Genomic DNA, 13,928 nt, shown 5'->3' with positions numbered 1-13,928 from the left:
CTAATATTGCTGCTGCAGATGCCCTACAAATTGGTGGTTCTAAACCTGAGCCTTTAGTAGCAGAACTCCCTGATAGGATCATTGATTATATGAAAACTATAATGCCTGCAGTGCGTGTAAACTGGGATAAATTGTCTGCGTGTAAGCAGAAGAAAGAAGAAACGGTGTCTGATTTCTTCACCAGGTTTGAAGAAACTTTGTCGACCACAGTGGTCAAGATATGAGCACAGAAGGTGGTCAGCGATTGTTCGTCGATAAATTCGTGCACAATCTGCTTCCAGAGTTGTGTAAGAAGTTAAAAGATTCAGAGAGTTCATGGGCAGTTTCCTCTTCAGCACAGATATTGGCTACTGCACAATATTACGAAAATCGAGACAAAGACCAGAAAGATAGAGCAGAAAAGAAAACTAAGGAGCTGAAAACGAAGGTTTTGTTACAGCTAGCATATCCGCCACGTGGTGGTGGTGGTCAGAATAATGGTGGTCAGAATAACTATCAGAATAACCATCAGCAGCCTCAACAGTATCAGAGGAACTCGCAAAGAATCGAGTATACACAGCCACGTGTTCCTGTAGGCCCCAACCAGTGTTCGTATTGCAAGGAAGAGGGTCATTTTAAGTATAGCTGCCCTATTCTGTTACAGCGCGCGAATGGTGTTTCAAACACAAGAGGTAGAGGTGTTCAGCAAGCGCCTAGAGGTAGAGGACGTGGAAACGTCCCCCAGAACGCACGTCCCCTTCCACCTCAAAATTCGATGAATAGGTTCGATCAGCAGAATAACGCATCTGGTAGGACAGCTCAGTACTATGCTGATGATTACTATACAGAAGATGAGTATTTGGAAGGTAATGATTGCTAGGACAGCCATAGACAAAGAGAGGGAGTTGTTTCAGTTCCAGTAGATCAGAGTGGACCATACGTTGAGGTGATTACATCAGGTGTGTCAGAACCTTTTCTGTTGGATACTGGTGCTACAAAGAGTTCTATTATGCACTCCAAACTCCCTGGCGCACCTTTGTCTGGCGAAACGAATGTATCAGTAGGTTTTTCTGGCGCCCCGGTTAGAAATCCGATTTCTGACCCTTTGTCTCTTTCTGTTGGTCCTTGTGAATTCGAAGCACCCCTTATTCTGACAACAGGTTGTGGTGAAAACTTGTTGGGATTGGATCTGTTAAAAAGATTGTATGCGACTTTGTACGGTTCTCCTTCAGGAGTACAACTTACTTTAGGTAAGAAAGTGGTTTCTCCAATGTATTTGTCAAGGGATAAAATTCCAACAGAATTGTCGTTTCTTCCTGATAGTCTTTGGGCTACTGGTCCTAATGATGTGGGTCTTTTAGAAATACCACCATATGTTGTAACATTGAAAGCCAATGTTAAAATGCCACGAATTCCCCAATCATCACAAAGTGTCTCTCTCAAAATTGCAATATTGTCGACAAGAGGTGACCTACTTAGGTCATCTCTTATCGAAGGAGGGAAGGAAACTGACCCCAGAAAGAATTCAGGCAATAGCGAAATTGAGTATGCCAAAAACACAGAGAGAAGTGTGTGCTTTCTTGGGCATTACATCGTACTGTAGGCAGTGGATACCACATTTTTCGTTATTAGCCAAACCTTTGGTGGCATTAACGTGTAAAGATACACCCAATCCCGTTCCTTGGTCTGAAGAGTGTCAGAAAAGTTTTTCTGAATTGCGCACAACATTATGTTCGGCTCCTGTGTTAGGTACACCCAACTACAGTAGGCCCTTTACATTGTATGTCCATGAGAAACAAGGCTGTGCATTGTCAGTACTGACACAGTTGTTTGGAGACAAACAGCGTCCATGTGCATATTTTTCGTCGACTTTGGATCCGGTAGCTAAAGCATTGCCAAGTTGTTTAAGAGCAACAGCGGCAGCAGCTGTTTCTATTCGACAGTCTGCTGGTCTAGTGATGAATAACATGCTAGTCGTGATGGTCCCACATGCAGTAGACACGTTGTTAAACAGAACCAAGACACAGCACTTAACTAGTGCTCGATTGTCAGGTTACGAATTAACCTTGTTAGCAAGTCATGTGCACATAAAAAGATGCAACACTCTAAACCCAGCTACGTTGTTGCCAATTGTAGAGGAATTAGATGCTTCAGAACAGCATGATTGTTTTCTTAGAACAGAAGAAGAAACGAAAGGGAGAATAGACCTCCAGGACACTCCTCTTGCTGAATGTGATGGTACATTGTGGGTGGATGGTTCATGCTTCAAGCTCCCGAATGGTGACACGACTACAGCATATGCTGTCACGACTTTGCATACAATTGTTGAAGCTGCACGTATCCCACATAATTCAGCTCAAGCAGCAGAATTGATTGCACTCACGAGAGCATGTGTGTTGTCGAAAGGAATGAAAGTGAATGTCTACACCGACAGCCAGTATGCGTTTGGAGTGGCTCACAGTTTTGGGCGATTGTGGAAAGAACGTGGGTTCCTGACTTCGCATGGAGCTAAGATTCAGCATGGTCAGTTGGTGAATGAGCTTCTTGAATCACTGACCTTGCCTCTGCAAGTGGCGATTGTGAAATGTAGTGCTCACAAGAAGGTGACTGATGATGTTGGTCGTGGAAATGCATTTGCTGACGAAATCGCGAAAGAAACTGCAAGGAATGTGATGAGCCGAATGTATGTTGCAGGCCCTGCAAGATGGGTTGGTGATGTTGGAATGTGTGAAGACACGATAGAGAGTGTGAATTCTATTCAAGCTGAGGCTACAGAGAAAGAGTTGAACATGTGGAGAGAAAGTACGGGTAAAATGGATGCAAATGGTTGTTGGGTTGAATTGTCAGAGCATCAGAGATGGTTGTTGCCCGATGCGTACGTGCTTGCAGTGGTTACAATGGCTCAAGGAATGGCTCATATCAGCGTAAAAGGGATTTGCAAGTTGCTGGCTCCAGTATGGCAAATTTCAGGAATTCCCAAGTGTGCAGAGAATGTCGTCAAAAATTGCATGGTGTGTCTGAAACACAACCCTGGTAGGGGAACCCCAACTCCAGCTGGTCATTTTGCACCTCCTACGTATCCGTTCGAGGTTTTGCAGCTAGATTTCATCCACATGGAGAGCTGCAACAATTTAAAATACGTACTCGTTGTTGTTTGTGCCTTTTCAAGATGGGTGGAAGCCTACCCCCTAAAAGACAACACTGTCTTATCCACAGCTAAAGCCCTTGTGAAAGAGTACTTCCCCAGATTCGAATGCCTAGAATGGTCTGGAGTGACAATGGAAGTGAATTTGTGGGTCGTGTGATGAAAAGAGTAAGTGAAGGGCTAGGCATTCAGCAAAAGTACCACGCTGCAAATCACCCCCAATCAGCTGGATTAGTAGAATGTTACAATGGCACGCTTAAGTTAAAACTGGCCAAAATTCAAGCGAGCACAGGTCTTAAATGGCCTGATGCTCTACCCTTAGCACTCCTATCCACCAGAATGACTGTGCATTCGCGAGTGAAACTTAGTCCCTACGAAATAGTCTTTGGCCGCCCGGCCAACATATGGGGAGTGCCAAGGCCCACAAAGTTCAGCGAACTAGGACACCCTGTTTTGCTTGATTATTTGTACCAATTGACGGCTAAATTGCGTGTTTTGCACCAACAGGTACATGATACACTGCCTCAAGTCTCTGAAGCTCCAAGACATCAGATCGACCCTGGATCCTGGGTGCTGGTCAGGAATTTCCAGCGAACCAAGAACGACCAGCCCAGGTGGACCGGACCGCACCTCGTCCTTCTTTCCACGAGATCAGCTGTTCGAGTGGAAGGGAAGAAGCACAGTATCCAAGGGGTCCATTGTAAAAGGGTACCATTACCTCTGCCATATGACCAGTGGGTCCAGAAGGGTGTCGCCGACTCAGAAACTGAAACTGTGCCACGTTTTCTGCCTTTCAGTGATGCACGAGTAAAAGGAACACTTACTGAACAAGAGAGCGATAACATTTTGCAACCAGTTGTATCACCATCAGTTCGATTGGACACTACAGAACCTGAACTCCTTTTCCAAGATAATACTATACCAGGAAAGCAACGGTATAATCTGAGGCCGAGAAATACGAACTAATAAAAGTGTTTTTTCCCTCCAAGTACTATTTTTGAAAAGTGCAGCTCTCCCATCTGAGAAACTTGCTTATTTTTGTTTTTCGAACCGCCATCCGGGTTCCGCTGCTAGGGCCGCGATTGCCCAAAGTCTTTGGGGTGCAGCTGACGACGTTAGGTCGACAGTTCTGGTTGGTCCAAGGGAGTTGCCCTAGACTGACAGAAGCATTCCTCAGCAGAAACAACCTCCCATCGCGGGCAGCACTTTAGAGAGGATGGAGTTCTCCGAGATGGAGAGACCTGCCAAAAGAGTGAACTTTAAAACCAGGATCTGTAAAATAATGACAAAGAAAAGCTTTTTGATATTGTGCATTTTCATGTTATTCAGTGTGATGATATTTTTAATAAGTTATGTTTTATTCTCTTTTCGAGTGACATTTGCACCCACTACATCGCCCATACCTCCTCCTTCTACTGTTTCCCCACACTCTTTTCAACCCCTTCCTGAACACGAATCAGCTAGGAGATTAGAGTTTATTAATAACTCCTTTGTTCAGCTCTTGCACCAACACCAACTAGTAATGAACACGACTAACTGTTGGGTGTGTGGTCTTATGCCTCACACAACGGATAAAGGTATCCCTTACCTGGTCCTGCCTTTCAGCCACAATGGTTCTGTGTGGGCATACAGAACAATGTTCATATATGCACAAGAAATCTACCCCCTACGTTCTGTAACAGACAATCCTAAGAATAGTGCTCTAGTTAAGGGTATAGTAGACATGATTAAGGAAGATATTTCTTATGAGACTATCCCGAGAGATGAGACACTAGTATACATAGGATGGAACGTAACCGGATATGGAGCTACTCTGAGTGAGAAACAGCAAGCTAAGAGATCTTCCCCGATTTGGATTGTACCCCATCAGGGTCACCTGTGTCTGCAAGGTAATGGCAAGAATCCCAGCGCTCAGTTAGGGAAGAGTATCTGCACTAAAACGTATGTTTTTGCAGCCCAGACTTCCCCTTCGTTTTTAGCAGCTAAGGGTACCTATTTCATCTGCCATGATAGAGCCTATACATGGTTGCCCCCTGACTTTTCGGGCACATGTTTTGTTTCATTCCTGTTGCCTCCCACCTACACAGCAGTGGCAGATTACCACAAGACAAGGATAGTTAGAGGTGTCTTGATTAAAGAAGACACTGCAGGACAAGAATTTGGGGACTTCGTAAAGGGTTTTCTGCCGTTCTGGGGACCGATGGCTAACAGCAGGAACTTAAGGCAATTAACAAGGGTGGTTGAGTCCACCGTAATTGAAACTGCTGGTGCCCATAGTAACTTGACTGCTGAGCTCCAGTCGGATCGTCTTATGACCCTTCAGAACAGGGTCGCTTTAGATGTCATACTTGCAGACCGAGGTGGGGTATGTAGGTTGATCCAATCGAGTTGCTGTGTTTTCATTCCAGATAACGCTCCTACAGTGTACCAGGCCATCTCTAAACTGCATAAGATTTCCGAATCTATTCATGTGGATAAAGGAGATTGGTCATTAATGAGATGGTTCTGGGAACTGATATCCGCCTGGGGATGGAAAATTCTGATGGTCTTAGCCATTCTTTTCCTGTTCTGTCTGTGCGTACAGTGTGCTCCTGCAATATGTGGCCTCTGTGTTACATCATGTGTAAGGAAGCCTGCATCAAGAGACGAACTAAGTAATAGAATGATGTTACAGCAACATCTCAATGACTTTAGGAATATAGACCTGGACTCAGATTAGCATGAGATTAGGTTAAATTGCCTATGTAAGGGCAAAAGGAGTGTTTGTAGTTCTGAAAAATTCTGGGCTCGAGAATTAAACTTCATCATAGCATGACGATTTTTATATCGAAAGACCGAAAATGGCTAGTACACTATGTACAAGCATTTTCGTCATATTCGAGTGACGATTTCACCTCGAAATCGTCATTTTCGTCTTGATCCCTTGGCTTCCATTTTGTGCACGGCAGCCATTTTAAGGGTTGCCCTCACATAGGCTTATAATACAGCTAAATTCGATTCCAAAGGACACGTACACCTTAATTGACTTTTCTCTGACCTGGACAAGCTGAAACCATTGCCCCAGGCCGAACCTGTTTGGTCAGTTCCTCTCCCAGTAGCCGAATGAGATAGCATCAAGGCACAACAGGCCATAAACCCATTTTCATCGCACACACCCTGCCGAATCTTGCTCACACCTGTCCCTGCTCTTTTCTCTCTCACTTGCTTTATGATGGGGAGGTGCCCGTTTTATTGGGGGTCCACCGATATCTGATGAGTATGTTGGGCCTCGCCAGGTAATTTTGTTGTGGGCTGAACGATCAGAAAATATGGCTTGTCACCATGACTCTGCTTTTCCTTTGTAGTGGAAACATTTCAATGGTATAGTAAAATGTGAAGAATGTTTGCCTAAAGCACAATATTTCGTATAAAAAGAGAAGCCTGACTTTGTGAATTTGAGCAGTCTCCTGAGAATATACTTCCCGTGTGTTGTACTTCTAGGACCCGTTACTTGGTTGCAGCCAATAAAATCGATCCTTGACTTCACCTAGAAGACTCTGAGTTTCTGTGGTCTGAATCAGGAAAGTACTCGAGGTCTTTGGGTGTACCCCGACACCGCTGGGTTACCGGTTCGGTACCGGTTCTGAAAAACCCAGTACCTCAACCCAGTCAAATGATCTGGGTTTAATCCATCACCGTTCTTTAGCCCACTCTGCCACCCCAGTTCAGACATGGCTATATGCAAATCAGTCTGACCCTGTGCCTCATAGGAACAGTCCAGCCCGAACTGCCAAGCCATGCCTTCCCTGGACCGGAAACAAGCTTCCGAGGACCGGTTTCTGGCATTCCAGCCGTCTTCAGCCCGGCTTGCTTGAATCCAGTGGCAAAGTGAGCAAGGGACTCACGTCTGAGCATACCCTGCCACACTTATGGCGGCCAAAAGCGGTACAAAAGGGGGTGGTGATGGACAGAGCATCTGAATCAATCAAACACTCACACCCAGTCAAAAGATCTGGGTTTAATCCATCACCGTTCTTTAGCCCACTCTGCCACCCCAGTTCAGACATGGCTATATGCAAATCAGTCTGACCCTGTGCCTCATGGGAACAGTCGTGGCCACCAAGCGTGCTTTCAAGCTGCAGTCACCCTTTGAAAAAGAGAAATCCTCGAAACGCGTCAGGGAGCAGTTTGCTGTCTATACCTACGGACTGAAGTGACTGTTGGTACCTGAATAAAGCTGTTGGGGAAAAGCTTGTCTGTGTCAGAGTGCTGCCCGCTTTTGGACTTTCCCCTGGAGCTTTGATATATGTGCGGCCGTCCTGCCGCAGGGCTTGCACCACTTCGAACCTGAAGACCACGGAGCCTTTTGCCATGCAGGGCTCCAAGTGTGGGGCACAGATGAAGATCTACAACGTCACGCGCCACAGTGAATGTGAAGCACAACCATCTGAGGCACAGCATTGAACCGCACCTCCCAGAATACAACGTGATTGCTCATCCAGAGCCGCCCAATAAGGACTCACGATTTACGGGATAAAAGAAGGTGTGGCCACCAAGCGTGCTTTCAAGCTGCAGTCACCCTTTGAAAAAGAGAAATCCTCGAAACGCGTCAGGGAGCAGTTTGCTGTCTATACCTACGGACTGAAGTGACTGTTGGTACCTGAATAAAGCTGTTGGGGAAAAGCTTGTCTGTGTCAGAGTGCTGCCCGCTTTTGGACTTTCCCCTGGAGCTTTGATATATGTGCGGCCGTCCTGCCGCAGGGCTTGCACCACTTCGAACCTGAAGACCACGGAGCCTTTTGCCATGCAGGGCTCCAAGTGTGGGGCACAGATGAAGATCTACAACGTCACGCGCCACAGTGAATGTGAAGCACAACCATCTGAGGCACAGCATTGAACCGCACCTCCCAGAATACAACGTGATTGCTCATCCAGAGCCGCCCAATAAGGACTCACGATTTACGGGATAAAAGAAGGTGTGGCCACCAAGCGTGCTTTCAAGCTGCAGCCACCCTTTGAAAAAGAGAAATCCTCGAAACGCGTCAGGGAGCAGTTTGCTGTCTATACCTACGGACTGAAGTGACTGTTGGTACCTGAATAAAGCTGTTGGGGAAAAGCTTGTCTGTGTCAGAGTGCTGCCCGCTTTTGGACTTTCCCCTGGAGCTTTGATATATATATATATATATAGATAATATGCATATACATATGCAGCCTGAAAAACACCATATTAGGCTCCAAAACTGCCATTATTGCATGTAAAACATTTACATTTGACCACATAAAGACATAAGTCACCATATATGATATATGTAAAGAAGAAAACTGCCCTGAGTTTCTTTGAAACACACAACCTTTGTTTCCAAAGGTAAAAACAGGCAGGATCATAGAGGCAGGTTTAGCCTAGACAGACTGCATAAAAAACCATTGGAAAATTGGTGCCGTGCCTTTAGGACCTCCGGGAACCCCCAAGCTCCCATCATGCACCACAGGTGACAGTCAGGTCAGTTCTTTTTTCCGGCTCCTTCAGTGAAGATCCTGGAGCATTGAGCTTGCCAGTTGGTGATATTTTATCACTTTTTTCTGGTACAAACTTAATTTTTTTACTTCACTCGACGTCTTTAGTCTCTGACTAATTCAACAGTTATTTCTGACTTTTGCCTATTTTTTCCTGCCAAAATGCCAGCCTTATTTAATAAGTTCCCAGCCTGTGGTAAAAAGATGGCCAAGTCAGACCCTCATTCGGTCTGTATTGCTTCTTTGCCTTCAACCCACAAGCCAGACCAATGTTATCACTGCAGCAAGTTTTCCAAGAGAACCCTTAGAGAGAGGGAGAAGATCAAGCTGCATTCCCTTTGTGAGAGAGAAGAAACATTGAGTGGGTGAGAAGAGCATAGTTCCAGAAAGCCCTCTTCTCATCCTAAAGAGCGCAAGGAAAGAGGTGAAAAAAGAAGGCATTGGTCTCCTCCTTTGAGGGACAGATCTTCATCCAAGGTACTTTTGTGCTCAGAGTCGGCATCAAAATCGCCGTTGAGACATCCGTAGACGTCGAAACATCCTTCGTCGTTGAGACATCCCTCGTCATCGAGACAAGGGGAGAAGAGACAGAGGATGATGGATCAAACCCAGATTTTTTGACTGGGTGTGAGTGTTTGATTGGTTCAGATGCTCCATCCATCACCACCCCCTTTTGTACCGCTTTGGCCGCCATAAGTGTGGCACGGTATGCTCAGACGTGAGTCCCTTGCACACTTTGCCACTGGATTCAAGCAAGCCGGGCTGAAGACGGCTCGAATGCCAGAAACCGGTCCTCGGAAGCTTGTTTCGGTCCAGGGAAGGCATGGCTTGGCAGTTCGGGCTGGACTGTTCCCATGAGGCACAGGGTCAGACTGATTTGCATATAGCCATGTCTGAACTGGGGTGGCAGAGTGGGCTAAAGAACGGTGATGGATCAAACCCAGATCTTTTGACTGGGTGTGAGTGTTTGATTGGTTCAGATGCTCCGTCCATCACCACCCCCTTTTGTACCGTTTTACAGATGACAGCGTGGAATATTCCAATCACTGCTGACATAACTTATCAAAAGAATACGTGGTTATTGGATGGGAATAAGGGTAAAGAGGGTCTGGTCTACTTTGAGTGAGCCCTTTTGTGGCATTTGTAAAGCATAAATGACAAGCATTGTAAATGTAAAAATCCAGTATTTGTAAAGCGCGCGGCTACCTCCTGAAAGGTGGTGTCCCAGCGCTGGGGGCCCTCGGGAAGATTAAGCGAGCTATTGCCCAGAGTCACATGGTGCTGGGCAGACCGCTGCCGCCGGAGCCAGGGATCGAACCATGATCCCCAGCGTCTGGCGTCATTCGCCCTGGCCGCTGCGCCACACCTCTTCCACATTGGTATCTGTAGGCCACAGCAACCAACCTGAAGGGTCAATATTAGATGAATTAAGAGTACTGTTTTGAAACATAACAGTAACACCCTCAATCGTGTAGTTGGTGTGTTTATGCCATGTGTCCTAGTCAGCCAAAGGCGGAATAGAGGGAGTATTTGATTTTTAGCTGTGGCTTAACAGAAACAGGTAGTTTGCTGAACCGTCTGATTTAAAAACAATTGGTTGATACGGTATTAAACATGCACGATGCAAGGACTCAATACCTTGCACCTACCAAATTTTGGTACCTCACATAAACTTTAAATCAGCCGTGTTCTTCCAATAATTATAACCTTTCAGGGACAACCTGGTTATGGAGGACAAGGAATAAACCACCTTAGTGTGAGTAAGCATGTATTTGATGCTGGTGGTCCTATTTAATTTGTAAAAAATAGGACTCTGGGTCTGTTAAATTGTAAGAAACAAAAAACACACACTGGGGGTCTAAAGCTGGACCTAGTACGCTCCAGACGACAACCTGACAAAAAAAACGCTACCTAAGTCGACGAGTGTTTGCCAATGCTATGTAGCGGAAATTTTTACAGGGTATTTATAACCATGACCTGTGCAGTGGGATTCACTTCAAATATAGAATAGACCCATACAGAGGAGTAGGATGTCCATCAACGTCAGATGTAGATCATATATTCTCATTTGGCCATCCAAATAGGAATGGTGTGTCCCATGATCATTGGGATAAATCCATAACCTAGATTTGTCTGGGTCTTATCTCCAGATGCAGTGAAGACCATTTGAGCAGAAAGATCGTGATGGAATCTGGTGCAGTGCAAAGTAAATAAAGTGTAGTGAGGTTAAAAAAGGATAGTAGATCAATACCAAAGCTTTAATATAACTTGATCACTCCCTTAGTAAAAGAACAGTGCAAAGATACAGCCTAAACAAATAACTGCATTTATCCGGCCAACATGTTTCAATCTAAGGGGAACCAAATCCCGCGGTTTTCTTCAGGGCCACAGTCCTTAACGTTTGCTACTGCATTTCAAAACACGGTGAAAAAAGTGACTAAATCATATAAAGGATACACCTATGTCGTGATAAGTATCTTTCGAACCTCTGTATCAACCAGTGTCGATTTCATCTGTTCGTGAAAACAAAGCAGAAATATTTGGCGTAAATCCTAAGGGTTGAAATGCTTCCAAGTCACTATTCTACATTGGAAAGGCTTATAATTTAATAACCACTTTGTACTAACCTGTGATGTACAGGGAGCATACCTCACCTCTCCTGGAACCTTGCTCAGGATACTATGAGGCCCCGCTCTAGAAAAGGCGAAAGAATGGGGAAGTAACTTAGGATAACAATAACCTGGTGTACCTCCTTCCTAATTCAATACCCTTATAAGTTTAACACCTTATCGAGCACTCCAACATTCTCTGACTCTGTGACAGACAGGCCCCCAACCCCCCCAGGTCAGAAGGAGCCTTCTCCAAGTCTTCACTGCTGTGTTAAGCACAGTAAAAAATTAATATTATCTCGACTAATTATTTTACTAGTCTGGATGTCATAAATCAAAACGGTAAAACACCAGGATAAGCACTCTTTATGTATTGATAGACAACAGACTGATGATAAATCCTCCCCAGTATCTGTTATCTCTTGTTATAGATATGGCAGTGCGAGGAGAAAGGGTAAGGCTCACTACTGTGTCATGCCAAAAAGTGAGTTACACATGATAACAATATAAAATATCAAACAAGGTATCTTCACTCCGAGGGTAACAGGTAGAAAAACACTCAGGTAGAAGGACACTCCCTATTTTTAAACGAAGGAAAACCACTCTTAGTCTGGACTAATTGCAAAACCACTCCCCTCCCTATGTGGAAGAAAAGGGTTCGAGTCTTACCTGTCCGTCGTTGCCTCAGGGCTTCCAACTGAGCTTAGAGGGAGGCAACGAGGGCAGGAAACGTCACCGCTAAAGAGTGTTTGGATATGGGCGGGGCTTGCCTCGAGGACTAGCGTTGCATGTAATACACCACTAACAACGTCTATAGTGGCAAAACAATCTGTATTTATCAGTTATGAAACTTAAATTCAAGCTCACCTCGGGAGCGCTAGGAAATGTCCTGTGCTTCCTGACTTAGAGTTCAGTCGAAATCGACCGAATACGTTCTCTCGCGAGACTACGCCTGGGAACTTCAAAGAACTACAAAAACGCATCATAGAGCAGGGAAATGTAGTTCCTCAACTCTTCTAGTGGGTAGCGTTTCGCCTGGTGAAACCCCAGTGTAATCGAAATTTGAAAGAGGTAGTCTTGACATGTTATGCATATTCTAGGAGGCCAGATGTAAATGGCTGACTGTAACACAGAGTAACGAAGTGTCATAATGTTAATAGTCTCATTTTGATGATTCGATGCCCAACTCCCCTTAAACGGTGTTGGGCAATGCTCCCACTGCATGTAATTCGATTGCGCCCTTTGAGTACAGGCTTTGTGCAAAAAATGATGGCCGTAATGTTGGTAGTAAAATAAATCTGCTGAATCTGCAGTTCCTCATTGTCAAATACAGTGTAATATTGTAAATTAGAAAACAGTGAGTATACAGCATTGACATCTCAATCATTGGAGTGCATTCCAGGTAAAACGACATCACCCAAAGAAACTCAGAAGACGTATGGAATTTGCAGGGTTTCCGTCGGACCGTATACATCAAATGGTACTTTATCCCAAACGATGCCATCAGCGATTGGGAATGCTGAAATATTAACCAGTGTTTGATCTCCTTTTATTTTATGCGATGAAGAGTGAGGGGCCAGTACGCCGTCGACTAGTTCTACAGCTGAGTGTTCAGGTAAGTAGTGGCCATTAAACTAAAGGAATAAGACAGTCACAAAACCAATCCACATGAAGAGGAACACCATCAACAACAGAATCCAGATCTATGTCCATTGTGGGAAAAGGGAAGTTCTCTTTCAGGGGATACTCATCAATAGTCATAAGCACTAAATAGTCCCGCCCACGTGCGGGATCCCAGAGCAATAGCCAATAATATGCATATATCTACATATATACACATATAAATATCCATATATATATATATATATATATATATATATATATATATATATATATATAGATAATATGCATATAAATATGCAGCCTGAAAAACACCATATTAGGCTCCAAAACTGCCATTATTGCATGTAAAACGTTTACATTTGACCACAAAGACATACAAGTCACCATATATGATATATGTAAAGAAGAAAACTGCCCTGAGTTTCTTTAAAACACACAACCTTTATTTTCAAAGGTAAAAACAGGCAGGATCATAGAGGCAGGTTTAGCCTAGACAGACTGCATAGAAAACCATTGGAAAATTGGTGCCGTGCCTTTAGGACCTCCGGGAACCCCCAAGCTCCCATCATGCACCACAGGTGACAGTCAGGTCAGTTCTTTTTTCCGGCTCTTTCAGTGAGGATCCTGGAGCATTGAGCTTGCCAGTTGGTGATATTTTATCACTTTTTTCTGGTACAAACTTAATTTTTTTGACTTCACTCGACGTCTTTAGTCTCTATCTGACTAATTCAACAATTATTTCTGACTTTTGTCTATTTTTTCCTGTCAAAATGCCAGCCTTATTTAATAAGTTCCCAGCCTGTGGTAAAAAGATGGCCAAGTCAGACCCTCATTCGGTCTGTATTGCTTCTTTGCCTTCATCCCACAAGCCAGACCAATGTTATCACTGCAGCAAGTTTTCCAAGAGAACCCTTAGAGAGAGGGAGAAGATCAAGCTGCATTCCCTTTATGAGAGAGAAGAAACATTGAGTGGGTGAGAAGAGCATAGTTCCAGAAAGCCCTCTTCTCATCCTAAAGAGCGCAAGGAAAGAGGTGAAAAAAGAAGGCGTTGGTCTCCTTCTCCTTTGAGGGACAGATCT

The 13,928-nt window shown here is 44.6% G+C and overlaps 1 long non-coding RNA gene across 1 annotated transcript in view; it reads right to left on the bottom strand.

Moving 5' to 3' along the window:
* LOC144762791 (uncharacterized) overlaps positions 1–13,928 on the bottom strand; it is a 133,016-nt gene that overhangs the window by 37,019 nt on the left and 82,069 nt on the right. Inside the window, exon 2 of the long non-coding RNA XR_013596135.1 lies at positions 11,245–11,311. This is a non-coding gene — a long non-coding RNA (uncharacterized LOC144762791). The remainder of the gene's footprint in view (positions 1–11,244; positions 11,312–13,928) is intronic.

This window comes from Lissotriton helveticus, chromosome 6 (assembly GCF_964261635.1).
Source record: "Lissotriton helveticus chromosome 6, aLisHel1.1, whole genome shotgun sequence".
In the NCBI taxonomy this organism is placed as follows: Eukaryota; Metazoa; Chordata; class Amphibia; order Caudata; family Salamandridae; genus Lissotriton; species Lissotriton helveticus.
Note: the sequence above shows the minus strand (reverse complement) of the source record. Positions and strands in the feature narration are given on the sequence as shown.